The following is a 16,812-nucleotide window of genomic DNA, read 5'->3' as shown; positions in this document are numbered from 1 at the left end:
CCATGCCAGCCACTGGCTTTATTTTATGGATGAGAAAATCCAGAGATTAAATGACCTGTTCAAGGGCAACCACATACTACAGGTCACGGGAGAGCCTGACTTAGCGACACCTCTCTTCCCGCCTTGTTGTCTTTCCATTAAGCTGCGCTCTGCACCTTTTGTGATTTCTCCCGCCCCAACACAGAGATCACAGTGGTTTAAATTGGTTGAATGATCTCTGCACCCGCCTCTGGTTCCTTTGTTGATTGTCTTTTGTGTGCGGGGGAGAGGGTCAGAGGTTCACCGTGCAGGATCGGAGACCTCTTCCACTTTCGCTCCCCAGACCATTCTCTGCGTGTGCTGCTTGTTTGATTTTATTCAGTCTTTGCCCAGGAACAACTGAAATAGCCAGAGGCCTGTAGGGGGTGGTGAGCAATGCCTGTGGAAAAAACGCCAGCCACACTTCCATCTTGTCGCAGTCTCATTATTTGGTAAGGATTACAGAACCTCTGTAATGGAAAATACAGCTAACAATAATTAAAAGGGACGAAGACCAGAAAACTGGAAATTGTCCATTTCTTATCCTTTATAATACAAGGTACTAAAGGCTATAAAGGCTATGCACGTCACCATATACTGCTTCTTTTGTTCTATTGACTTTCTGTACACTGGCGTGGATCTCGACCCCGATGGCCAAAGCTGTGTTCCAGGGGTCAGCAGCACTTGTAACTCCTGGAAGGCTGATAGCGCTGTTGATTCTCTGTCCTTATCCCAGACCTACTAAACCTGAACTTGGGTTTTTTAGAGGATTTCTTTGTACACTAAATCTGAGAGGCCTCCCTCTCTATCCGTCTTCTGCATGCTCTTCCACGGCTTCCTTGGGCCCACACTGCTTCTTTTGTACTCTTGCTGTCCCGTGAGTCCTGCACTTGCTCCAGCCCTATTTACCGCTATCTCCCTCTAGAAATGCCATCGGTTTTCACAGCTCCCCAAATTCCTCCTACTGTGTTTAGATCTTGTGACTGTATTCACCTGGTTTCCTCTCTTTTGTAAGGCATTCCTTCCTTGTAGCAGCCTGCACTTTCCCTGTCCTTCTGAGACCCTGGATCCATAGAAGAGTCCCATATTAATTCAACCAAAACAATCTCATATCCTTTCCTTACATGCACTTCCTGTTGTGTGGTTCCACTCCCTTTGCATGTGCCGTGGTGACAGCATTGTTAGGCGCTGTTGTGTAAGCTTAGAACAGTGAATGTCACATGGTACGGCTCAGAACCCACCAAGAGCATGACTCAAATTCTGGTAGAGTTCTCCACTGATACTACCAGGACCCATGGAGGACCTGTCTCCAAGTCTCTAAGCCTCCAAGCATCAGAAACCCAGGAAGACTCGCCTTGTCCTTGAATGAAACCATTCAGGTAGAAAATGCCTCAAATCTATCAAGATCTTATGACCTGTGGCAGGACCATGGCAGTGACAAATGCAACCTCTGTTGCCAGAATGCGTTTGCCCTGGTGGGTGTTTTCAATGACCACTTGATTAAACACATTGCTTTTCTCTCTAAGTTCTCCATGGTGGCAACCTCAGCCAGATAGCAATGTTCCCCGAGTGACCATCATCATAGCACAGTGAGAGCATATAGTTATTGCTGTCACAAATGTACTTGGGAGTGTTTACTTTTCCACGACTACAACCAATTAGGGAGAACTCAGAAAAGAGCCAAGAGGCAAAAGAAGGTTGATGCTTCTAAATGCCTAGCTCAGTCACTTCTTACCTATTCGGCTTGTTGTGCCAATCTCTAATGTTCAGTGGGTCTCAGTTTTATCATTGACAAAACAGCAATATTACAAAGGCCATTTCAAAGATTAAATTACCCAAATCTCTTTAGTGCTCATAAGAACATTTGTTGCATGCTATGCACCATATAAGAAATCTATTTATTATTTATTAATAGTCTCTCATTCATACATTTGTTAATATGTTTTCTGAGCCCCTTTCATAAGTCAGACTCTTCTCCAGGGGCAACCAGGAAAAGCTTTCCAGCTTTTCTGATCTGTCAGTCTTAAGAGAGAGGAGGACAGACAATGAAATCCCAGCAAACATGACACACATGTATCAGTCCCATACATGATTCTATGACAACTCACAGGGGATCACTGCTTTGGGTAAAGGGGATGGGCAAGATTAAAGAAAGAGCAAAGATATAAAATAACAAAAGGAAAAGCAAACAAAGCACAGGACTGGAGATGAAGGAGCAATATTCCAGAAGATGGGGAGAACACGTGCAAAGTAGAGAGGCAAGCTATGGAGATCATGATCAGTTCTCTGTCTCGGTTAGACTGTACTGTGCCAAGAGAGCCTGGGAAAGGCTGGAGAGATAGGAAGGAAGCAGAGAGCACTGGTTCTGAGGACTGCCTAAGCAGGGGATTCACCTTCTCTGATGGAGTCATCCACTGGCTACCCACAGGCCTAAGCAGGGGATTCATCATCTCTGAGGGAACCATTCACTGGCTACCCACAGGTCTAAGCAGGGGATTCATCTTCTCTGATGGAGTTGTCCACTGGCTATCCACAGGCCTAAGCATGGAATTCATCATCTCTGAGGGAGCCCTGCACTGGCTACCCACAGGCCTAAGCAGGGGATTCATCATCTCTGAGGGAGTCGTCTACTGGCTACCCACAGGCCATCCCCATCCTGCCTGTGTGTGACGGATGTGTATTCTCAGAATTCCTAATGCCTTACCTGTCCCCACTCTTTAACTGTCTGCCCCCATGCTCTTGATGCAACAGCAAGTTAAAGTCATCTCTTACTAACTTTTGAGAGCCAGTCATGCATCTCTTCACACACAGGTTCTGTGACCTCTCCTTGGCACCTTGACACCGGTAGTGGTAATCACTTACAATAAAGTCATAACATTTTAATTGTGAGCTTGTTTGATGTGTGCAGTCCGCCATTGCTAGGATGTTTCTTTCATGACCACTCCAAGTATTTTTCTCCCAAATGTTATCAAATAAGATGTTGGCATTACTAGGAAGACATTTGGCTCTGAAAAAAATTTGCTCAATAATTAAGTTATTTAAAACTCAATTTTAATTATTTAGAAACCTACCAATACAAGTTTTTTTTTAAAAAAATAAACAAGTAAGTCTTCCATCTTAATATTGAGGTTGTTAACGCTTATGAGTCATTACAACTGTTCCTTGTAAAAGTATCGTTGTTTCTTACATGTAAAAACACTGCCTGTTGCATGTTCATGCATGTAAACACACTGCCCGATACATGTTCTTACATGTAAACACACTGCCCGATGCATGTTCTTACATGTAAACACACTGCCCGATGCATGTTCTTACATGTAAACACACTGTCCGATGTATGTTCTTACATGTAAACACACTGCCCGATGCATGTTCTTACATGTAAACACGCTGCCCGATGCATGTTCTTACATGTAAACACGCTGCCCGATGCATGTTCTTACATGTAAACACACTGCCCGATGCATGTTCTTACATGTGAAAACACTGCCTGATGCATGTTCTGGAGAAAATGTGTGCATTTCAAGGTTCGGTCATAGGAAAGATAGGCTGAATGAAGGGAGAGTAAGCAATGTAAGAAAAGAAAAGAAACAGAAACCTCTGCTCCAATGGTCTATTCAGTAGGTGTATTCTGACCTTCAAGATTTAATATATATATATATTAAATATATATACAAATAATATATATTATTAACATATTAATAATATATATACATATATAGTAAAACTTGGAGTTCTAAGTAAAGAAAATGATCAGTTAATGAGGGCAGTTATAATGGGAGCGATAAAACTCAATCCACTAAGAAGACATAGCTTTCTTTCTAAAGGTGTGTAAAGCCAACAGCAGAACTGAGACTATGTGGAAGAAAACTTGAGAGACCTGAAAGCAGAGACCAAATCCACAGATACAGTTGGAGATTTCAACATCATTCTCATGATAATTGATATAATTGTACAAAAAAACTAGAAAGATTTAGGACAACTCACCCAGCAACAGTGCTCAGAACCTAATCAACATTTTATAGATCACTCGACTTGATAGAAGAACACACATTCTTTTGAAGAAAACACATTGATTGTGCTAGGATACACCAAATCCCGAGCCACAAAAGAATTGCCACTTAATTCAAAAAGGAAGGAAAGTCATCGACACTGCTTTCTTCCCGTGTCGGTGGAGGAGAAATTAAGATCAGAAAAATTACACAGGACAATGTTTTATTGCTTGGAAGCTAATGTACTTGGGAGCCATCGGCGCCTTGCATTGTGAGACGCCGCACACCTTACTGTGGGATGATAGAAAACTGTCCACAAGGGTGCTTAAGAGCACTGCAAGAAAAGTGCCCCCATCAACTGAAGAGGTCTCAAGTCTGTGACTGAAGCTTCCGCTTCAAAGAAATCTAGCTCGAAGCAGAGTAAATCCAAAGTTAGAAAACCAAAGGAAATAATGAAGACAGCAGCTGAAATCAATTAAAAAACAAAACAAAACAAAAAAAGAATTAATGAAACAAGAAGCAGGTTCTTTGGAAGGATGAATCAAACTGACAACTTTTAGTAGGCTGACAAATAGAGGAGGTACTTCAGAATTGCCAACACCAGCAGTGAAACTGGGTGGGAGTGGATAGGGGAGGGAGGAGATGGGGCAGGCCATTATAGGGCTTGCGGCCGTCAAATAAACAGTAAGGAATCAGAGCTCACAACTCTGTCCTGTAAGGTTAAGAGCTTATATCTCAAGCGTAAGCCACATAAACCACAAAAGCTCAATGAACACAAAACAGAAACTCTGGGTAGTCCTACAACAATGAAGAAATTTAATTTTTAATTAGAAACCTACACCATAAGAAATGTCAAGTCACAGATATCTTTACCAGAGGATTATATTAATTAATTATATTAATTGTTTACATAAAAAAGTGAAAGCCAAGTTACCTTTCTTGGAAATTTGAGAAAGAAACAACTTTGAGGTATTCTCTGAAGCAAATATAATATGCCCAAACCAGACAAACAGATGCTAAAAATAATAAGTAAAATTAATATTCTTCATCAAATACTGATGCAAAAATTCCTGAAATAATAACCAATAGAATCCAGAAATGTATATAGAGAGTTATATATATTGTGACTAAATGGCTTTTTTCCCAGGGATGCAAGGAAGGGTCAGCTCTAGAAAAAATATTGGACTCTGTAATGTAACAAACATATAAACCGTTGAAAGAAGAAAAACCACATGACCATTTCAACCAATCCAGAACAAGCATTTGGGCAAAGCCAAGCAGCCATTCCTTAGGAACAAAAGAACTCTTAGAAAGATAGTGTGGGGTGTTTTCCTTTGTATGACTTAGAGTAGCATGTTAGTCCTAGAGGTACAATCATGTTACAGAGATAAGACTAATGCTTTCTATCCAAGACTGGGGAGCAGGAACAGGAGGCCCCTATTTTCCCTACTGCCATTCAGCAGAGTGGTGGAAGCTTGAGCTATCACAACAATGCCAGTGGAGTAATCAAAGGCAACAGATAGAGTGCGTGTTAAAAATTCTTATTTGTTAATGGTCGAATCCAAGCCTTATGGCTTTGATTTCTTGAAGCTTGAATGAATTTTAGTTTGCACAAGGAGAACAAAGCTCTAGTTCTATCAGCATTGCCACTGTGTTAAAATCCACATTGTAGGAAAAGCAGTGAACAGGCATCTGTAAAACAAGCAGGGGCAGGTTTACACCTCGGTGTCACTGCAAAGGCTATGCTTTGGGTTAAAAAGCATGAATATTTTTCCTATGTCTAGAAAGTCTCATTGATATATGTATTTTGACCCAGTGAAAAGCACATTTAAGACTGTATTTAGAAGACAACCAAATTTAATACCTTGAGATTGTGACAGAAGCCACTGTTCTACAAATTTATCAGAACTCTATTTGTTTATGGTAAAACCTTGAACCCTTGAAATCACAGTGTAACATTTTGTCTTTATAGTTTGTATTTATATAACTTAAATCATTTTATGAGGTTCTTAGAACTTATGTAGTTTTTATAACATTAGACCCTTATGTATCTTAGACCATTTTTTAGAACATTAGAACCTAGGCCTTGTATGGACTTTAATCATTTACCAGAGACATACAGAATTATTAGAAAACAGTCTTTAAAAAGCATGACTGTGTTGGTGAACAGTTATAGCTGTAAACTGTTTGTCCTTCTTTGAAGAAGATAGGGGTACTTACAGGAGCTGGCACACCTTCCTATCATAAAAATTATTAAACATTTTAAATGCCATATTTTCAGGTCTCTGAAGTGTTTGAGGACCATTATCTGCTAAGTATACCTAAACTAGACAAACTTTGTTTGTTTTAGGCTTAACTTTTGAAAACATATATAAAAAATAATCTGAACATATTAACAATTTATTAATTGAAGTTCTTTTAATATCAAGATAATATTTTTAACTCATGAACACAGTTCATAAAGAGACTGGGAGCTTTCCTGATTCTTACCTAGTGTACCATTACAGACTATAACAGTTCTTTGTATGACTTGATTTACCAAAGTATCTATTGCATAACAGTGCTAGAAAGCAACAAGAAAGTTAGACACAGATCTTCAAATAAGTCTCTGTTAGCCTGAATAGACCTTAATTAAGGAAAGGTTTTCTCTAAGCCAGTAACTCTAAGTTCTTTGTTGGTCTGCTTAGGTCACTGTCTTACTGTACCATAAGATAGGAATACCTCAGTCTCTGGCGTTTAGCTGGGGTCCTAATTTCTAACCTTTTACTTATCTACTTATCAAGATCATATATTAACACAGACATCTTAATAAAATTCTGTGTAAATTCTAAAATGTCTAAAATGTCCCATTGCCTTAGTGGGTCTCCAGCATCACTAGGGCATGCTATCAGAAGTACAAGGCAAGTCAGAGAACAATTGGTAGTTCTAACAGAATTCTCAATCAACCAGAAATAAAATAAAAAATCACCAGAGGACTGTGAGATGGCTCCCTGTGCCCTGGATGAAGGATTTTGTGGGTCTCGTCAGAACCCCTTCACCCCCAATAGGGTACCCCAAAACCAGAATCCAAAAACCAGGCAGAAAAGTGTCATAGAGTTTTAAAGGGTTTTCTATAACTTACCAAAAACAAAAGGGAGGTCTCCATTAAAAACGCCCTCTACTTTCTCTTCAAAGCAAGGCTCTTCACTGCATGGAGTCCCTGGAGCCTGAGTAAAAAACTGAGCTTTAGAGTTTGAGGTGGAATTATCTCTCTGGGGCTTCCATATGTTAATCCTGAAATTTATCAGAAAAACCAGTATCACCATTTCAACTAAATTTAAGCAACCTTTTACTAAAGATATTAAATACTGACCAAGCTGGAATTTTGGTGAGACCATCACCTGGAACTTTTCCAGGTAAGTGTCCAGGAGGCTATTATTAATGAAAGTGTCTGCCTGATTTCTTTCTCGGAGTGTTCATTATTGCTATAGAAGGTCAGTGAGTTTTGTATGTTAATCTTTTGTTGATCCCACTACACTACTTTGCTTCAAGTGTTCCTTGGATCTGAGAGTTACCTGATGTCTTCAGGGTTTTTAAATATAGGATGGTATGATCTGCAGAGGGATAATTTGAATTCTTTCTTCCTAGTTTGGGCCTCCCTGCCCTCTCCCTTTTTGCCTGTAGCTTTCTTGTTCTGGCAAAGAATTTAACATTAAACAAAGACGAATATATCACTGTTGTCCCATCCCTTATTCTAGGGGAAATGCTTTAAGGTATTCCTCATTTAATATGAAGTAATTTACACATCTGTCGTATATACTCTCCTTGTGGTGAAGTGTATTCCTTCGATTCCCACTTTCTTGAGGACTTTTATTACAAAGGGTTGTGGAGCTTTTTCAACGGCCTTCTGTACATCTATTGAGGTGATCATGTGATTTCTGCCTCTGAGTATGTGTATGGTGTATTACATTAATTGATCTTTGAATGTTCAGTCTTTCTTAGATTTCTAAAACAGAATAAACTTGGTCATAGTGTATAATATTCTCAACATGTTGTCTAATTTTGCCTGTGATGGTTTTACTGAGAAGTTTCATATGTATGTACATCAGGGAGATTGGCATATAGTATTAAAGACCGATTTGATATAAGTTTTAATATAAGATGTTTTGGTTTCATAGAATGAGTCTGCTAGTTTTCCATCCATTTCTATTTTATGGAATAGTTCAAGGAACATGGGTGTTGGTTATTTAAAGATCTGATAAAATTCACCTGTGAATTCATCTGGTCTGGGATTTAACTTCTTGGGAGCCTCTTTGTTACTGCTCTAATCTCATGGCTGGTCTAGGATTCTTTAAGTTGTTTATATCTGCCAGGTTTAATAAAACTACATCATATGTGCCGGCAATTTATCTGTTTCCCCTAGATTTTCCAATTTGTTCAACTTGACTACATATGGAATTAACTAACATACAAGGGACTGGCTCATGAGGGATTTTTTTTCTTATTTAAATTCTTTAAGTGGGCAGGCCCACCCTTAATCTGGGTCACAATTTTTGGTGCCAGCCTATATAAAAGAAGAAGGAAGCCTTTGATTTTTTTTTCCTGCATGTTCCCATTCCTGCTGGTAAGTTCATTCCTTCACTGACGTTAGAGGAGAGGTTCTCAACATCTGGGTCATGGCCCCTTTGGGGACTCAAATGGCCCTTTCAAGGGGTCTCATATCAGATACCATGCATATCAGTTATTTACATTACAATTCATAACAGTAACAAAATTAGTTATGAAGTAGCAACAAGAGTAATTTTATAGTGGGGGGGCCACCACAACTTAGAGTGTTACAGCATTAGAAAGGTTGAAAATCAATATATTACAAACTAATTCTTAAGGACTCCAGTATATACCAGAGACGATTTATAAGCTGAGACATCTAGGCTCATAGTCTAAACAGCTTCTAGATTCTTGAACTTCCATTGGTAAACAGCCATTGTTGGACTAGTTGAATCACATCTTACAAATCACTCTAATAAATTCTCTTTCTCTCTCTCTCTCTCTCTCTCTCTCTCTCTCTCTCTATATATATATATATATATATATATATATATATATATATATATATATATCTGTAGAGAATCTTAACTAACACAACCAAAATCCTCAAAATTTTGTTGTAATCTATTATAATGATCCCATCTTCATCTTAAGTTTATTAATCTGGGTCTTCTTTCTTGCAATTGGTTAGCTTGGCTAGCTGTTTGTGGATATCTTTTAGTTTGTTTATCAAGACAGCCTCACTGTGTAGCTATGGATGGACAGAGCCTGCTCTGTAGACCAGGCTATTCTTGAACTTATAATGACCTGCCTGCTTCTGTCTCCAGAGTGCTGGGATTAAAGGTAAGGGCTACCACTCCCAGATGTCAATATATTTTATTTTTCCATAATATCAACTCTGTACTTCATTGGTTCTTTGAATTTTTCTCTTGGTATTCATTTCATTAATTTCCACTCTGATATTTTTTATGGTATTTTACCATACATTCTTGTCCACTAACTTGTTTTTGTTATCTAAGACCTGGAAGTATATCTTTAAAACATTGCTGATTATTTAATGTAATCACATATGTATAAACTTCCTTCTTATGACTACCTTGGCCATATCAAAAGGTTCTGGCAAATTTTGTTTTCATTTTCATTTGATTCTAGGAATTTTAAATTTTATTTCTTGTTTTTTAATTCATTGATCATTAAGAAATATACTTTTAGTGGTTTCTTTGCTAGGAACAGAGTCTCACTGTGTGGCCCTGTCTGAGCTTGAGCTTGTGTCGGTTCATTTGCCTCTACTTCCTGGGTACTGGGATTACAGGCAGGTGCCAGCGCACTTGGAGATAGCATACTATTTTATCTCTATTCATTAAAGTAAATTCTATAATTTTTCTTGCTCTTTATTTTATTATTATTTTACAAGATATAAGAAAATATCTTTTTTTTTGTTTTTGTCAGAACTTGCTTATGGCCTAAAATCAGGTCTATTTTGTAGACTGTCCATGGGTTACTGAGAATATTCTATAATTGCCCATTAGAAAATTTTGACATATGGTATAATTTAATTTTGGTGATTATTTGTTAAATTTTTATTTGATGATATGTATTGTTAGTTGTCTTCTCACCATAATGAAATATCTTGAGAAAAAGAACTTAAAAAAGGAAGAGTTTATTCTGACCCAGCTTGAGGGTATCGTCCATCATGGTGGAGAGGTCATGGTGGCAGGAGGAGAGAACAATGGATACTTGTTCTCAGGTGAGCAGCTGATAGAATGCTACCGCCCATGGATTGCATAGATCATTCAACCTCAATGAATCTAATACCTGTAATTCTTCAGTGACACACCCAGAAACTAGTGTCTATGGTAACTCTAAATCCCATAAATTGACAATCAAGATTAACTGCCACACTATATGTTTACTGACTAAAATACTGAAATTCTCCCACTTTTGGAGAGAAACTCAAAACAATTCCATTAAAACTGAGAACAAGACAAAGTCTATCCACTCTCCCCAAATCTATTCAATACAGTATTTGAAATTCTATCTAGAGCAAAAAGACAACTGAAGGAGAACAAGAGATCCAAATTTGAAAGGCAGAAATCAAAGTATTTTTATTTGCCAATGATATGAAATATAAACAATCTTAAAATTTCTACCAGGGAACTCCTACAGGTGATAAACACTTTTAATTAACTGGCTGGTTACATGAGTAACTAAAAACAAGTAACTCTCCTATATACAAATGATAACAGACTGAGGAAGAAATCAGATGAACAACACCCTTCACAATAGCCACAAACAATATAAAACATCTAGGGATAACTCTAACCAAGCAAATGAAAGGCTTGTATGACAAAAGCTTCAAGGCTTTGGAAACAGAAATTGAAGAAGATATCAGAAGATGGAAAGATCTCCTGTGCTCATGGATCAGTAGGATACATGTAATAAAAATGGCTATCCCATCAAAAGAAATGTACAGCTTCAACACAATCCTTACCAAAATTCCAATACAATTCTATATAGAACTTGAAATGACAACACTCAACTTCATAAGGAAGAGGGGAGAGAAAGGAAGTAAGTGCCAGGGAATGTGAGGAGCCCTGTGAAATGCTGTATTCTAAACACAACATGGTCATTGCACTCATGAAATCACAACATCTATGGTTATCTCTACAAGACTTGTACAAGATCAAGCCAACACAAATTACAGTCTACATTATGGAAGAACTCACAAAGTCCCACCCCTGACTGAAGACATAGACAATTGGTAACTGACAGATAAGAATCATTCTTTGGGGACCACTAGTAGGTGGTCCATGCTCCAGTAGATGGCCTTGTACCCAGATACATATGGGAGGCACTAAATGGATTTTGTGGTATTAAAAAAATTCAATGATATTGTTTTAGTGTTTTTATTGCTGTGAAGAGACACCATGATAACAGCAACTCTTTTCTTTTATTTCTCTTTTATTTTACATAAATTAGTCCATATCTACTTAGAACTTGGAATTTTTTTCTTTTTTTAATTTTTGTTTTTAGTTGTTGAAAAAAAATTTTCCGCCTCCTCCCCATTTCCCATTTCCCTCCCCCTCCTCCCACACATTGCCCCCTCCCCCACTCCCCTCCCCCTCTTCCCCTCCCACACACTCCATTCCCCCTCCCTCTCGAGAATGAAGAGCAGTCCAGATTCCCTGCCCTGCAGGAAGTCCAAGGTCCTCCCACTTCTATCCAGGTCCAGGAGGGTGAGCATCCAAACAGGCTAGGCTCCCACAAAGCCAGTTCATGTATTAGGATCGAAACCTAGTGCCATTGTCCTTAGATTCTCATCAGCCTTCATTGTCCGCCACGTTCAGAAAGTCCGGTTTCATCCCATGCTTATTCAGTCCCAGTCCCGCTGGCCTTGGTGAGCTCCCAATAGATCAGTTTCACTGTCACAGTGGGTGGGTGCACCCCTTGTGGCCCTGACTTCCTTGCTCATGTTCTCCCTCCTTCTGCTCCTCATTTGGATCTTAAGAGCTCAGTCCGGTGCTCCTATTTGGGTCTCGGTCTCTATCTCGATCCATCGCCAGATGAAGGTTCTAAGGTGATATGTAAGATATTCATCAGTATGGCTATAGGATAGGGTCATTTCAGGTTCCCTTTCCTCAGCCCAAGGCACTATCTGGGGACATCTCCCTGGACACCTGCGAGCCCCTCTAGAGTCAAGTCTCTTGCCAACCCTAAGATGGCTCCCTTAATTAGGATATATATTTCTCTGCTCCTGTGTCCACCCTTCCTTTATCCCAACCATCCCATTTTCCCACCTTCCCCCAATCCTTCCCTTCTCAAGTTTCTCACCCCAATCCCCTTAGCCCCATGCCACCTCACCCCCAAGTTCCCAGTTTTTGCCCTGCAATCTTGTCTACTTCCCATATCCAGGTGGATGGCTATATGTTTTTCTTTGGGTTCACCTTCTTATTTAGCTTCTCTAGGATCACAAATTATATGCTCAATGTCCTTTATTTATGGCTAGAAACCAATTATGAGTAAGTACATCCCATGTTCATCTTTTTGGGTTTGGGATACCTCACTCAGGATAGTGTTTTCTATTTCCATGCAAAATTCGCGAAGTCATTGTTTTTTACCGCTGAGTAGTACTCTAATATGTATATATTCCACACTTTCTTCATCCATTCTTCCATTGAAGGGCATCTAGGTTGTTTCCAGGCTCTGGCTATTACAAATAATGCTGCTATGAACATAGTTGAACAAATGCTTTTGTCATATGATAGGGCATCTCTTGGGTATATTCCCAAGAGTGGTATTGTTGGGTCCAGGGGTAGGTTGATCCCGAATTTCCTGAGAAACCTCCACACTGCTTTCCAAAATGGTTGCACAAGTTTGCATTCCCACCAGCAGTGGATGAGTGTACCCCTTTCTCCACAACCTCTCCAGCAAAGGCTATCATTGGTGTTTTTGATTTTAGCCATTCTGACAGGTGTAAGATGGTATCTCAAAGTTGTTTTAATTTACATTTCCCTGATCGCCAAGGAGGTTGAGCATGACCTTAAGTGTCTTTTGGCCATTTGAATTTCTTCTGTCGAGAATTCTCTGTTCAGTTCAGTGCCCCATTTTTTAATTGTGTTAATTAGCATTTTAAAGTCTAGTTTCTTGAGTTCTTTATATATTTTGGAGATCAGACCTTTGTCTGTTGCAGGGTTGGTGAAGATCTTCTCTCAGTCAGTGGGTTGTCTTTTTGTCTTAGTGACAGTGTCCTTTGCTTTACAGAAGCTTCTCAGTTTCAGGAGGATCCATTTATTCAATGTTGTTCTTAATGTCTGTGGTGCTGGGGATATATGTGGGAAATGATCTCCTGTGCCCATATGTTGTAGAGTACTTCCCACTTTCTCTTCTATCAGGTTCAGTGTGTTCAGCCTGATATTGAGGTCTTTAATCCATTTGGACTTGAGTTTTGTGCATGGTGATAGATATGGATCTATTTTCATTCTTCTACAGGTTGACAACCAGTTCTGCCAGCACCATTTGTTGAAGATGATTTCTTTCTTCCATTGAATACTTTTAGCTCCTTTATCAAAAATCAGGTGTTCATAGGTTTGTGGGTTAAAGTCAGGGTCTTCTACCCTATTCCATTGATCGACTTCTCTGTTTTTATGCCAATACCAAGCTGTTTTCAATACTGAAGCTCTGTAATAGAGTTTGAAGTCAGGGATGGTAATGCCTCCAGAAGTTCCTTTATTGTATAAGATTGTTTTGGCTATCCTGGGTTTTTTGTTTTTCCATATAAAGTTGATTAATGTCCTCTCAAGATCAGTGAAGAATTTCGATGGGATTTTAATGAGGATTGCATTGAATCTATAAATTGCCCTTGGTAGAATTGCCATTTTTACTATGTTGATCCTCCCAATCCAAGAGCAAGGGAGATCCTTCCATTTTCTGGTGTCCTCTTCAATTTCTTTCTTCAAAGACTTAAAGTTCTTGTCAAACAGATCCTTTACTTCCTTGGTTAGAGTTACCCCAAGATATTTTATGCTATTTGTGGCTATCGTGAAAGGTGATGCCTCTCTGATTTCCCTCTCTGCTTCCTTATCCTTTGTGTATAGGAGGGCAACTGATTTTTCGGAATTGATTTTGTATCCTGCCACGCTGCTAAAGGTGTTTATCAGCTGTAGGAGTTCTTTGCTGGAGTTTGGGGTCGCTTATGTATACTATCATATCATCTGCACATAATGAAAGTTTAACTTCTTCCTTACCAATTCAAATCCCTTCGATCCCCTTATGTCAAAAATATGGAACGCTTCACGAATTTGCATGTCATCCTTGTGCAGGGGCCATGCTAATCTTCTCTGTATCATTCCAATTTTAGTATATGTGCTGCCGAAGCGAGCACAACAGCAACTCTTAAAAAGGAAAAAAAAAGTTGGGATAGCTTTCAGTTTTAGAGGTTTAGTTCATTATCATCATGATGGAACATGGTAGCCCGCAGGTAGACAGGGTGCTAGAGAAAGAACCGAGAGTCCTACATATTAATCCACAGGCAACAGGAAGTGAACTGTGGCACTGGGAGTAGCTTAAGCATAGAAGAGCCAGCTTGAGCATAGGAGACCTCAAAGCCTACCCCAACCGTGACACTTCCTCCAATAAGCCCATAGATACTTCAACAAAATCACACCTCCTAATAGTGCTACCTTTTTAATGGGGGTCATTTTCTTTCAAAGAACCATAGATATGAAGTTGGGAGACTGCTGTGTGTGAGAAGATCCAGAGGAAGCTGAAGAGGAGAAGAGGAGAGTAGATATGATCATATTTTATTGTATACATATATAAAATTCTCAAAGAATAAAAATAAACAAATGCATAAATTAAGAAGATAACATCAGGGTGTGGTGGTGCGTAGCTCTTTGTGGAGCTTCTTATCCATCTTGCACTTCTTTTTGAGGTTCCAAATTGACTTCCTTGCTGTATTTATCTTTTTATCTGAATACCCTTAATCCTACTGATAATTTTAAAAACTGGACTTCGGAATTTCCTTTTCCGGCACTTTAGCCGTGTCAGCACCTTTGGGTTTGATCATTGAGAAGGTATAATTTATGCTCTTTCAGAAGTCACTGCCTTGATTTCTCATATTCCTTGCTTTTTCATCTGTGCTGTGTACTTCTGTTGTGGCAAATATGTCTTTTAGGATTGTTTTCCATTTTTTAATTCTTATTTTTTATTAGGAAACCAAGCTTTCTTTTGGGTTTGTGATACCCCCCTATTTCCCTACACATACAGAAGGAGAAGTGAGGTAGCAAAAACAGAAATAATTTGACAGTAAACCAGATACCAAATGTAGTAAAAAGGTACCCAGAAACATCAACTACATCTCTACTGATGCTAAAAAATGGAAGAGGCTAGGGCACTATTAGGATGAACTAGGATTTTAAAATTCATTAAAGGTGATGTTTGCTTTCAGATTCACAAAGAAGCAGAGGAGTTCTTGGTGTCTCCAACTTGGGGTCTTTCAGGTCCATTTTTTTTCTATTATAAACCTTTCAGTTCTTGGCTACCTGGTTGGACAGAGGGAATAATCCCTGCCTGTGAACCAAGGGAATGATTTACACAAATGAGCTAATCTGTATGGAACAGAATTCCTTCTCTTGAGGATTTGAGGGGGAGAGATTCAGGTCTGCACTGGAAGCAGCTGCAAGTTATAAGCAAGGTGGAACTAAAGAGGAATAAAAAAGAACCAATGCCACAGGACCGCTCGACTCAAGAGGAAACAGACAAGGCCAAGAGAGGCACAGAGATTTAGACAGAGACTACGATGGCAAGAGTAGATTGTCTACTCCCAGCTCCTGGGGATCTCCGGGTCTCATGGGGGGTAGCTGCTCTCTAGTTCCTGTTCTTGGCTTTCAGTGGGATTCCCATGTTTTTATAGCATCTACCCTCCTTCTGGGTCTGACTGGGTAGGACTGTGATCTCTGTACCCAGGGAGCCATAATTAATAGTCTACAGCAAGCAGATATCCTTCCCTTTACAATAAAAGGAAAACCGTGGAGGAGATGAGATGTGTAGGTTTGTTCCGTTCTTCCCTCCTCCTGGCCCCTCACCATGGGTCTCGTTCTTGGCTTCTGATCAAGCAAATTCCTTAAAGAGAACTCAGGAGAGAACAGGATGCTCCCGGCGTTGGGCCTTTTATGCACTCCTGGTGTGCTGTAGATGGCTTGAATGATTTACCATCTATTTGTTAATTTTGTGGGGGGAAGGAACGAGTGGCGTGTTCCAGATCCTTTTCTTTTCGTAGCTATTAAAATGCCGTTTTGGTGGTGGTAACATTGTAGGGAGAGCAAAGTTTCCTCCCAGTGTGGGAAACATAGGAGGAAAAACACCTCGATGGAATATACACTGACTGGGATAGCCACCGGAAGTGGTGAACCTGAACATGCTGTTGCCTTGGTCACATCATGCTAGGCCCTTGTCACTTTACTGAGGCGTGCTTCCTGAATCTGTAAAGTAGTATGTGACAGTCATGTAATGTGAAAATTGCTAATAAGTTTCGGAGAAATGGTGATTGTTTCTCTCCATGATCAGGTTTTTGCTTAAATGCTCTCCCCCTTCCTTGTGTTCTTTATGGTTCTCGCTGAAATACGTCTCAGGGACTTGCAATACTCCACTGTGTGCTCTTCTCACAGATCATCTCCAAACTCTGCTCTAAAATGTATTTTTATTTTATATGTATGAGTGTTTTGCCTTCATATATGTCTGTGTACCGCATGAATGACAGGCGCTCATGGAGACCTGA

General features: G+C 39.5%; 1 protein-coding gene and 1 non-coding gene across 2 annotated transcripts in view; one reads left to right on the top strand and one right to left on the bottom strand.

Annotated features, from left to right (window-relative positions):
• Positions 1-16,812, top strand: part of Tprg1 (tumor protein p63 regulated 1) — a 105,709-nt gene that overhangs the window by 15,850 nt on the left and 73,047 nt on the right. The gene's annotated exons all lie outside the window — the stretch shown is intronic.
• LOC142842891 (U6 spliceosomal RNA) lies at positions 14,312-14,418 on the bottom strand. Its single transcript, XR_012909534.1, has one exon. It is a non-coding gene; the product is annotated as a U6 spliceosomal RNA (small nuclear RNA).

This window comes from Microtus pennsylvanicus, chromosome 1 (genome assembly GCF_037038515.1).
Source record: "Microtus pennsylvanicus isolate mMicPen1 chromosome 1, mMicPen1.hap1, whole genome shotgun sequence".
Taxonomy (NCBI): Eukaryota; Metazoa; Chordata; class Mammalia; order Rodentia; family Cricetidae; genus Microtus; species Microtus pennsylvanicus.
The sequence above is the reverse complement of the archived record's forward strand: the minus strand, read 5'-3'. Positions and strand labels throughout refer to the sequence as shown.